Source organism: Kryptolebias marmoratus, linkage group LG13, assembly GCF_001649575.2.
Source record: "Kryptolebias marmoratus isolate JLee-2015 linkage group LG13, ASM164957v2, whole genome shotgun sequence".
Classification (NCBI taxonomy): Eukaryota; Metazoa; Chordata; class Actinopteri; order Cyprinodontiformes; family Rivulidae; genus Kryptolebias; species Kryptolebias marmoratus.
Window position 1 is genome coordinate 20,990,153 of NC_051442.1, and position 10,219 is coordinate 21,000,371.

Genomic DNA, 10,219 nt, shown 5'->3' on the forward strand with positions numbered 1-10,219 from the left:
ATCAGTTGTCATGCTTTAGTAGGCGTAACAAATTTGACAATCTTTTAAGAAATGAGAATTAGTCTATTTAAAGTGAGATATATGCCACCTCTCTCAATAAGGTCAGGTTTTTTCCAAACTGTTTTCCAATCTACTTAGTCTATATTGTTTAAAGTGTTTTACTGAGACTGACATTAAAACATGTCATTATTAGTCAAATAAAACAGAAGTCTAGAGAAATTTATAGTGCCTGATTAAATTTTTTTCACACAAATGCCACATTAATTCTGGTGACCTTCATTTGACGTATTCATGTAAATAAAAAAGCCCCACCTCATTTTCTCAATAGTACAACCAGTATCAAGTCCTTTCACAACATGGTGACTAAGAGAACAGTGATGTGCTTGAGAAAAATGCTCTTCTGCTTTCATTTAGAAATCTTGTGTAAAAAAAAAAAAAAAAAAAAAATGTTCAACATATAAAACATATCTCTGCATATTTCAACAATACCCACCAGCTAATTGTAAATAATTATTTTTCCACTCTCTTCTGATTATGAATGGAGGAAGAGGAATGAAGGGGAAAATGTGTATGGTTTCAAAAACTTTCATCAGTCCTGTTGGTAGTCTGCTCACTCTTAGGAATGCTTTTTGCTCCTTTTCATAGTGGGTCAAATAGTCAGACAGGCCAATGTAGTAAAACTTCATCCATAAATGGTTTGGAACTTGTGAACAACAGACTGAGTCACTCCTGCTTTTGTAGACAGAACTAAATTGTCAAGCAACAATAGAGTCTGTCAAAGAACAAGGCATTACTAAGTGATTTGAAGCAACAATTCTTACTGTTTACAGGACACATTTTCCTTTTTAGCATGAACAAAAGATTACCAGTAAATTATCATTTAGATGTGAAAACTTAACAGATCAGAAATATTTATATTTATACTTTTTGTGTTGTTGCCTAACAAAAGTTTATATTTTTCTAAAGGCTAGTTTTTTATTATGTATGTTAAAAGCTACAAGATTATTTTTATGCAAAGTGTAAAATACTTTCATATTTTTGAGTAGTTTTAGTGTTTGAAAAAAAAATTACAATGCTAAACTAAAACTAAAAACAGCTGCAGTTATATCGATCTAATTATTTTGGATTTTACTAAAATCTGTCTATCTAAATCATTGATTTTTGTATTTATTATAGTCCCAATTATGTGAAAATTAAAGTGTAAGTTTTCACACTCTACACATAGTCATGAAAGTTATTATTTAGGCCCTCTTCACACCGAATGATGACCCCACCACTATCCTCATATTATCCATGACCTATTACAATGTAGCTGGATCAAGGCAAATTTGGAAAACCTCCATGACAAGGCAATCATGACCCTGCTGCTTTCCACAACTGTGAAACACTCTCCTGGACATTTACCGTGCCCTGTACTTTTTCTCTGGGACGACTCGCTCAGGCCATGCCAAGATGCAGCTATGGGTATCACATCTTCAAAAGGTTGTTTCCATTATCTTGCCACAGTCCTGGTTGTAACTTAAGCATGAGGCTAGCATGGCCAGTCCTTCCACATCTTTTTAAATGACCAAGACACACTGTTGTACATGAGTCCTGAATATGATGCCACCATGTTCCTTCACATTCCACTCAAGAGTTTGATTTGCCAAAAAGCTGATAATCACCCACAAAATCCACCATGTTCTTACTACTCATCAAGACCCTTGAAAGACCATCCACGTTATAGCTGATTTGTTGCCAGAATGTCTCAAATGGTTTGTTTTCACTTGTTAGAAAGTTTGTGCCATGTGCTTCTCTGTCACTTTTCAATAAGGTTCCCAGAGGGATGAAATGCAAACCCCTCACTCTGTCAGTGTAAATTGAGCTCCATAGAAGAAGGGTGAAATTGGGGCTGTGGTATCTCGGTGGTCAATGTCACAGTCCTGAAATCCTGGGGTTGCAGATTCAAGTCCAGGTTGTAACAGGAAGTGCATCTGGCGTAAAATAATTGCCAAGTCTTTTGAGCCAGTTTGCTTGCTGTGGTGACCCCTGAAGAAGGGCACAGCCAACAAAAACAACAACAAATAAAGGCTAAAATTGTATGTTAGGTATTTCCTTTGTTTCCCCATGTGGCTTTCTAAAGACCCAGAGTTTTTTATCCAATGAAACAGTCACATGATAAATTTGAGTGAAGAAACCATTCAGCTGATTAACTAGGGGCAGGGATGCTGCACCTGCTTCAAAAGCCAGTGTTGTTACTCCTGCAGACAGCTGCAGGTTGGCATCAACATCAGCCCCAGAGTTCAGACCACATGTGTGAGTGTGGAGCTCTGACATCATTCTCAGATATAGGGGCACTTCCCTTTCAAAACAGTGCCAGTTAGGTGGTGGATACAGTGGAAGATCGAGACAAGCGAGCATTGTTGGATGAGATTATGTCTAATCTGAGCAACGGAGACCCCGTGATCATGTGACGTCGGAGGAACATCACCTATTTGCTTTGCATCCATGGAGAGGCAGATTGGAAGTGACGCAGCTGCTGCGACCATAGTCTTGCTCTCTTTTTGACATAGTTTCTTTTTCTGTCCCTCTGTTTCTTTCTCACAAACCCGCCATCCTCCACTCTGCATTGCTCTCTCTGTCTATCTCTCTTATTCTCCCTCCCTTGCAGCTTCGTGGGAATGTATGCGATGAGTCCTTTTGTGTTTGAACAGCTTCTGGACGCAGGTTTTTTTGCACCTCTCAGGACCTATGACATAACGGCACTTTTTTTTCACTTTTTGGGGCTTTTACTGTTACCCGGATGTCCTTGGGGTTTTGTTTTATCTCACAACGAGATGCTGCAACGCCTTTCGTAGTTTTACTTGTCAAACTTTCATTCTTTTTTTTTTACGTTGGATTGAAGTATTCATCTGCCCTGAATTTATGTTGTCTTTTTTATTTAAAGTTCAACTGCAGCAGTTGTAGAAGAAAGTAAAAATAGACTCCTCTGGGATTGGAATGAAGAAAATTTGTTATTGTTGGATTGCTGTTCACCAGACAGGAAGCGGTTAAAGGTTTTCGTCAAAGATATGACTCTTCTTTAATCTAACATGGCTCCACATCCACACTACCCCTCTCTCCCCCCGGCACACACACCCCAAACCCCTTTTCATTCCATGGCAACACAGCCGTCATTAGGATGCTGACTCTGTCGCTGTCATTTAAGCCTCAAAGCTTTGTCGGTGGCAGCAGTTTGACTTAAACGTAGTGGTATTTCTTCAAGCCAACTTCCTGCCACAAGTGCATGTGATGCATTGCACCAGAGCCCTCTGAGTTTTCTTTTTTTCTTTTTCATTCAACAGAGATTTTCAACAGTAATGAAGTCATGGCTTCTCTAACGGCTCAACGCTGATGTCATGAACATCAACTTTTCTTTTTGTTGTTGTTTTGAATCTTTTGCTTAGTTTGAAAGCAGTCTTGAGAGGAATCCTCTGTACTGGCACATCCTGTCTCAGAGAACCTTACTTGGACTGTGTGCGTGATAGCTTGCAACTTGATTATTTCATGGCTTCCCGCCTCCCTCTCTTTATTTATTTATAATCTGGAACGGAAAGGGTTAACAGGCTGTGAATTCTTGATTGCCAACTCCCAGGATCGTATCTCCTGTAACTCAAATCAGGGCCATCTGCGCTGGGCGTATGCCTGCTTTCCCCCCTGGCCTACTGCACTCAAAGACTCTCTGTGCTGTGGTTTGCCCAGCCCCGTCATGTGACTTCTCTGAAAGTGCCCCCTCCCTCCTCCTCCCTCTTTATTTCCAGTAAACTGTTTGAAAGGAGGGGGGTGACTCAGAGTAAAACCAGCTTCCCTTTAACCACAGCTTGTTAAAGAATTTGTCAACGTGGACTCAGGGGTGCATTTGTGTATACGTGTGTGTGTAAGATTGTGTGTGTGTCTGTGCGAGCGCGCCCTTAGACAGATTTGAATCTGTATGTTTCCATTTTCCTTTGGTCATACAAAAAGGGCTGTAGCTTCAGTTGCGTCACAAGTTCTTAATAAATCTACTTCCTGTGGCAGGCAGAGCAGGCGCAGGCTTGTCAGGAGTTAATGAGATGAACTTTAGATGTCTTCGTGTTCGGGTGCTCCCGACTGCTCCGGAGATGTGTGTCATCTGTGTGAAAGATTTTCATTGAGAAAAACAAAGAGAAAACAGAGAGAGAAAGAGAGAGGGGGAGAGTGTTAAAAAAATCTGCGTGGGTGTTGACTTGTATATAGGCTGTGCATAGATTTTTCCTTGTCTGACACTTCAGTTTTCCAAATAGACCCAAGATTGTTGTTCCTGCCTGCTTTTTGTCAGTGTTTGATCACTTTTTAACTCAACAAAATAAATAAATAAATTAAAAAAGAACAACAACTTTTTCACTACAATAATGGAGCAGCAACTTGTAAGAAAATCCTAAATAAAATACATATCACATCATATTGTGTTCTCTTTGGTGTCTTAATAAGGAAAACACAAAAGGTTCCTTATGCTCTACACACACACATATATATATATATATTTGTGTGTGTGTGTGGACAGTGGCTTGTGTTGTTGTCCTACAGCGAGAAGTTCTCAGGTTCACCTCCAGGCATGCTTCTTCACATGCTCTGGTTTCCTCCCACAGACCATAAACATATATGTTGGATTGGTTAGTAACTCTAAATTGTCCCTAGGTGTCAGTGAGAGTGTGAATGATTGATGTCTCATTTGTTTCTGTGACCCTGTGATGGACTGGAGATCTGTCCGGGGTGTCCCATGTCTCTCACTGCACAGTGACTGCTGGAGACAGGCACTAGCTCCCCTGCAACATGTAAAGAAAAATAATGAGTGAAAATTTGTATGGATGGTACAGTATATTAGCCTGACCAAAGGAGGAGACTGAAGTCACTGAAATCAAGGCACAAAAGCTGCTCACAGTGCACAGAAGGTTTCACCTTAAGTCCAGAGGAATCCTCTGTACTGTACAGGACTATACAGGATGAAACAATCAAGATCATGAGTACATTAGAAATGAAGCCCCCAATTATGATCTGCTAAGTGAATGTCTCAGACAGCAGAAACCCAATGTGGAAGAGAAGAAACAAGAGGAACCATCATGGAAAGGCAAGCCCCTGCACGGCATGTACCATGCAGATTGAGGAAATATCTGATGTCAACGAATCTTACAAGTGGCTGGAAAGGGCTGAACTCGACAGCACAGAGGCACTAATCATGGCAGCACAAGAGCAGGCCCTCAAAATACATCATATAAATATAGGTTCTACTAAAGTCCTGAAAATATTTCAATAAAAAAACTATGTTAAAGAGATGTTATATCAATTAACACAATGTTTTTTTTCTTTTGTTTTTTTTTTCCCTCCTCTTTTCATTTTCCAATTTTCACCTGGCAGTAACAACAGATATATAAAGTATCACTTCAGTCTTCCATTTGATCAAGTTTGAATACATCATCCTGGCCATGTGACTCAGTCTTTGTCTTATGACCAAAATTTTCCTAGCTTTTAATTTATGTTACAGTTAGGTAGTGCATTACTTTGTGGTTCATTGTTTTCACTGTGCTCAGCACGAATGCTTTACTTAGCAGACACAGATAATCTTTTTAGACTATTAAGGGTTAATTTATTATGAGACAATAACAGTTATATTCATTAAACATGATGTTCTATATATAACATATATTTCTGGGGGGACTTAGCCCAGTTTCATGTGCCCTTGATGACTAGGGGGAAGAAATGGGACAATATTGAGGAGGACAAGTTTTTGGCAAGCTGCCAGACAAATACGTTGATTTTTCCTTTAGCTGCCATCAGCAGAGTCTGGATGTCTGAATCCCAGTCTTCACAGATGGATGCCTCCATGGTCCAGAAATGCAGGGAGGAGAAAGAATCCAAGTACACGGTTCAACTGTCATAAATTACAGTCACAAGACGACACACACATACTAACACTGTTTTAACCACTCCCCTATCTCTTTTGAGACCCTTTGTTCTCACCGCAGTGATATTTCTCACTACTTCAGCCAAAAGCTCAGCTACAGCGCCTAACAACGAGACTGACATGATGTCAGAAAATAGATGGGGTTCAGAGCCCAGCTGGATGGCATTGATTGGTTCTGCAGGATTCTGTTCTGTCCTCAGTGGTTCAGCTGTAAAGCAATCATGCACATTCCTTCCCTGCCTGTCTCCCGCCATCAGAGCAACTGAAGAACACCCCCCCACACACACACACACACACACACACAGGGACAGGCTTGGTTTGAAAACTCCAGGGTTGTCCAAGGAGAAACTTTTATGATTGGACATCAGTGGAAGCAGAAATTCAAATTGTCAACCAATCAGATTCCGTGTCCCTTTGCTCCCCCCACCACCACCTTATTAGGCGACCTCCCATGTCTCTCAAATTTCCTGTCCGCTGGGTTGCACCCCGTAAAGAATGTCCTCCACACTGTAATGATTTTGTTGACCATATTAGGTATGATTGGCCTCCTGCACCATATTAAACAACAGAGAAAAAAAAATCAGAGAACAGGCCTTTCTTTGTTTTCATTTACCACGAAAAATTGTTTTATTTCATCCAGTTTACAAGTTACCACTAAATGTTTACATTTTTAGTCTAAAGGGCACTGTTAGCTTTAAAACAAATATAAAATTAATAATATAATTTACCAACTTCATTATCGTGCCTTTAAAACCAATTTTATTGACATCATTAATTTAAATGCATAATGAATGTAATGATTCTGATCCACAAATATGTGCAATGTTTGGTACTGCAGCAAATACAGATTCAAACTAAAAAATCCTGTCTTTTTTTGTTTTTTATTTTTATAAATAAGGTTAGAATCAGTTTAGGGAAACTTTGATATCTATTCTGCAAACATTTTTTGCATTCGACAGTTTGTCTAATGAAAATATAAGTGTAAAACAAACATCAGTTCTAATCCTACATCAAAATTGCCATAAAAATAACTTTACAACAGTAAAACATCTTAGTTTTTTTAATAAAAAGAGGCTAAATTAGCCCAGTAACTCTACTAACCCTGCAATAAATCATAACAGTTCTGTTTTTTATCATTAAAGTTCAATATCTTTCAGGAAAACCTCAAATAAAACAGTGTTAAAAAATTAATTACTTAAAAGAAAAGTACTTTTTTAAATTTAAAATTCTACTTTTTACTACCATTAGATACATTTATCTTCATATAAAGGCCTGTAAATGAGACTTTTGTTTTAAAAAAATTTTAAATTTAATATTAATATTAATTCATATATTTTTAAGGTAAGTATTTTATACCCATACTTAAATCATTATTATAAAAAATATAGCAACAATAATTCTAAGACTATCAAAACAGTACATTTATGATTTACCTTACCTTAACTGGATCATCTAATTATACAGGGTTCCCTGCATCAAAGATTAACTTTGTACTCACATAATTTTCCGATAAATAGTTCCAATAACTTCCAGACAGATTGAAGCTTCTCTTCCCAGAACATTGAGGAATCTGTGTCATTCCAGTCAAAAGAGGTTTTTGTTCATCTGTCAGGAGCGATAGTGAAACACCAGCAGAAACCTGAGTCACCGGAGTGACCAAATTCTGTAGTCTTGTTATCACAATTCCTGTATGTATAACAGTAAAATTAAGGCATCAAAATAAAGATGTAGACATGCAAAAATTAGTCCAGCACTCTGACAGAACAAAAGGAATATGAAGAATCCATCTTTATAAATCTTTTAACAGTTTTTGACAGGTGAATCAGAGCAGTTTGCTGCGGACTTCAAGATATTTATAGTGGCAAGATGCAGATAAATTTAGTGCTAAAATAATAATAATATAAAAAACTACATTTCAATCAAGCATTTACTGTCGGTGCATGTACTCTGAGAAGTTAACATAAGAATTAATTGTGTATTTTAAACATTTTTCCTGCTACATTCACTGATGGTGAATTTTCTGCTGTTAGAGGTTAGTTTTCCATCACCTGTTCTTTTTACAGCTGTTTTTAAAAATAGGCATAAACTAAAAATTCCACACATGCAAACAAAGTTGAAAATCTATTGGTTAGGTATATATTTTTACAGATTTTTTGTTATTTAAAATAAAGTATTTAAATCTAGTAGAACACAGAAACAAGGACTCTGGAGATTTTGCTCATGAAAGTCTCTCGGAAGCACATTTATGTTAAATGTTTTAATGGTAAAGTTCTAAACAGTCTGGACCAGTGTGTTTTTTAAAAATATTTATTTAGTTTGTCAGTTTATTTTATCAAGCTTGGTAATTGTTTAAAACTTTTGTTCTAAACCTATTTACAAGAAATAGAAGAATCTCTCGTTGCAGCTGCTGTTCAATTTCACCTGATCAGGGTGAATTCAAAACAAAGCCATTCACTTGTTTTTTATTTCTTTTGGATTATTAAATGGTTTTAGATCATAAAAAACGAGTTTAATTGTCAGTACAGAAACAGTAAAGCTTAAGTCAGTTAAAATCAATAAATGTTTTTTTTTCATGAAATATTTTTACATTCTAAGCGAAGCTGTTTCACTAAAATCAGCTTTTGTTCAAACAATTTAAAGCAACATTACAGACAAATGAAGATACTGTTCAACACATCTCCAATTTTCATTTTTGTCACATAAATTACAAAAAAAAAACAAAAATAAAATAATGTTTACCATAATTCTTCTTCAAAAAATGCTTCAGGCGCCAATTTTATTTTAGTCCATATTAATATACTAAACAAGATCAAAATTAACTAAAGTTATTTGTTCAGAGACAATGTGTCAAAGAAATAAGAAACCATGTAAAAAAAAGTTTTAAGCTGTGATAAATAAGCAGCTATTATAAAAAAAATAGTATACTACATCTGTAAGAGAGATTTTTCAGCAATTATCAGAAATAATTGTTCTGAAATTTAAAGTTTAAAAGAATAAAAAAAGCAGAATTTAAATGTATCACGTAACATTTACAATTTCTGTGATCTAATTTATTTGTATTTAAGCAATAAATGTCATTAACTTTAAATAATATAACACATATTAGACTGTTATTTGTTTTTTTTGTGGGTTTGTTTTTCAGAACTTTGTGTCTAGAGCAAAAGTAGCCGTACAGAAACTGATCCAGAGGGTTGGATTCTTTGGGATTTTAGCGTGTGTTTCTGTAAGTCAAATCCTGCAGCTTTCAAACATTTTCACTGAACTTCCCAGGACACATTCAGATTTGTTGGGTTTTCAGTTTGATACAAATGTAAAGCATCATTAGTAAAGTAAAAAATAAAAAATAAATAAATAAATAAACTTGTTCTGTGAGATTTTTTGTTCTTTCATAGTTTTTTTTATCATTTCTTGCGGAAACTTTACAAAATACTAAGCCCTAACTGCAAACATTGTTTTTCTCCAGATTCCAAATCCTCAGTTTGACCTGGCATGAATAACATGTGGACATATTTTAGTTCCTTTTTGGACGTTTTTTGGTGCAACACTAATCGGGAAGGCAGTCATCAAAATGCACATTCAGGTGAGTTGAACTCGTATTAAGCCTCCTTAAAAGGTGTTTTTTTTTATTAAATTAAAAAAAAAAATACAGCTATGTCTCCTTTTTTATCCCTTTTCCAGTTTAGTGAGCAGAAGATAGCCTTTAAACCACTTTTAGATATGAATAGATCTTTCATATAGTTTCATCAGAGAGCTGTGTTTGAGGAATGACTCACTCTCATGCACAGCATCTCTGCACTGTAGCAGCTGGTCGCAAGGAGGCCATTTTGTGCAGCACAAGAACGGGAGTCGACCATTTTGTGACTCCAGCAGCAGCAGCAGCCCCTGTACATTGTACAGTAGACAAATCAGCCTACTGGAGATGGAGAATTTACAGGAAACAAGCTGCATTCCAAATCCTATCTAAATATTCTTCAGAAACTAAAGCACAGAGATTTTGCATCACTAATGTTTTTTCTAATCCTGGAAAATCCTCAGTTTGCGTCCAGGAATTTGCAGTATGTCCACGATTACCGTCAGGGGCTTAACTTTTTGTTCTCTAAGCAGACTGGGGAATGTGCTCATTTTGACGCACAGAAGGGGTTATGGGCAAGGCATTTTATTAGACTCTGAAAGCATTATCTGCACCAAACCTGGAGGGGGGGGCAAGAGAAAGTTAGTGAGCCCAACTTAAAGCAGAAAAACATTGTCTGTGGGAGAATATGGGGAAAAAAATGGGGACAG

General features: G+C 36.9%; 1 pseudogene; it reads left to right on the forward strand.

Moving 5' to 3' along the window:
- The window catches only part of LOC108246182, a 45,484-nt pseudogene that overhangs the window by 24,711 nt on the left and 10,554 nt on the right, over positions 1-10,219 (forward strand).